The sequence below is a fragment of the Triticum aestivum genome, chromosome 5B (genome assembly GCF_018294505.1).
Source record: "Triticum aestivum cultivar Chinese Spring chromosome 5B, IWGSC CS RefSeq v2.1, whole genome shotgun sequence".
Lineage (NCBI taxonomy): Eukaryota > Viridiplantae > Streptophyta > Magnoliopsida > Poales > Poaceae > Triticum > Triticum aestivum.
In genome coordinates, this window is record NC_057807.1 from 35222241 (window position 1) to 35224159 (window position 1919).

Consider the following 1919-nt stretch of genomic DNA (forward strand, 5'->3'; position numbering starts at 1 on the left):
CGGCGGCAGCTGCCGTTGTTATGGGCGATGACAGCGGCCGGCGCGGCTTCGGTTGCTCGGCTGATGGATTTTACATTATTAATAATATATAGATGTGTGTATTGCTCTATGTGGGTTATCAAGTTCCAGAGGGCTTTGCACCACCATTGGCTATAGTTGCCTTGGTGCGACGCGGATCGTGCTTGGGTGGGCTTGGGAAACCCTTGTGACGAGGGCGGCATGGACCTCTTCTATAAGTTGACTACTATTACGGTGGACAATGAAAAAACTGTAAATTTGGCTCGTATTTATCTACAATGTTTTCTTGTTTCATCCTACGTTTATATCATAATTGTATAGTATTGTCACAAGTTTAAATTATTTTTCTGTACTATAGATAATTAATGTAGTGTCACGGCCTAGTTGCTGTTTTTGGACTTTTCAGAAAATATATTTTTTTGAGGAAAAATATCAACAAAAAATATGTCCCAAACTTTCAAGTTAAAGGGTTAACAAGGAAGGTAAAGAGGAGAGTGTGTTTGTCCGAAAGAAAAATGAGGAGAGTGTGATCTCTCAAGTCTCAACACACATTCTTGCGTGGTTAAGATAAGCCACTGGGTGGAACAGTCTCAACACACATTCTTGCGTATGTAGTCTATATTAAAATCTTTAAAAGACTTATATTGAGGAGCGGAGGGAGTACTATTATACATCTTTTTTTGTGGGAAACTTCCAATCTATTCATCTTCAATCATGGCAGTACAACGAACACCAGAAATAATAAAAATTACATCCAGATTTGCAAACCACCTAGCGACGACTACAAGCATTGAAGTGAGTCAAAGACGCGCCACCGTCATCACCCCTCCCTCACCAGAGCCGGGCACAGCTTGTTGTAGTAGATAGTCAGGAAGTCATCGTACTAAGACCCATAGGACCAATGCATCAGAACAACAACCGCCGCCGATGAAGAGAAGCTTAGATCGGAAGGATCCAATCTGAAGACACATGAACAAAGACAACCAAAGACTAGATCGGAGCAGATCCACCAAAAGACAACCACCGACCGAATCCCGAGAGATCCGTGGGACACATTTCCACATGTCCTCCGACGATGCTAGACGCACCATTAGGACGTGGCTTAGGTGGGGAGAACCTTATTCCATCTTCAAGAAGCCGCCACCGCCATGTCTTCCTGAGCAGGACACAAACCCTAAGAAAACTTGAAGAAGTACCTAAAATCATATCCCTCCCGCCGGCAAGGGCCGAGTTCCATCGCGCACCCATGGCCCTGAGGTCACAGGATACGTGGTAGGTCGACGGCGCTGCCGACAAGAGGGAAAAACCCTAGCCTCCTTTCCTTAGAGAAGAGACGAAGGAAGGACAGAAATATTATTACTATTATACATTATGTCCAAAAGATTAGTGAATATATGAAAAAAAAATCTTGGTCAGCAGAGAAGTCTACATCACAAACCAATATCGTGTATTGCCTATCTCCCGCCGATAAATATCGTACATGTTGTACTAGATCCTACTAACTAGATTTTATATATAATTTCTTGAATAATTTTATCCTAGAAACTAGCAGGAATTCTTGTAAACACCAGACGAAACCAAGATAATTCTCGATGAGCATATCAAACCATCAAATCTTGTTTATGAGAAATACAATCACAAGCATTTTCATGTTCATCGGTGATTAATATAAGTGGTGATATCTAATAGGGCCAATGCAGATATTATCACTTTCAAGAAACATTTCCCCATGATTTGATTTATAAAGTAGAAGTTTCTATAATTATATGTACCTAAACATACCCAAGAAAACCACTATTAAGATATTAATCAGACCTACATTTTAGAGATATCCAACATGATTAATGTTTTTAAATATAAATGAACACACACACACACACACACACACACACACACACACA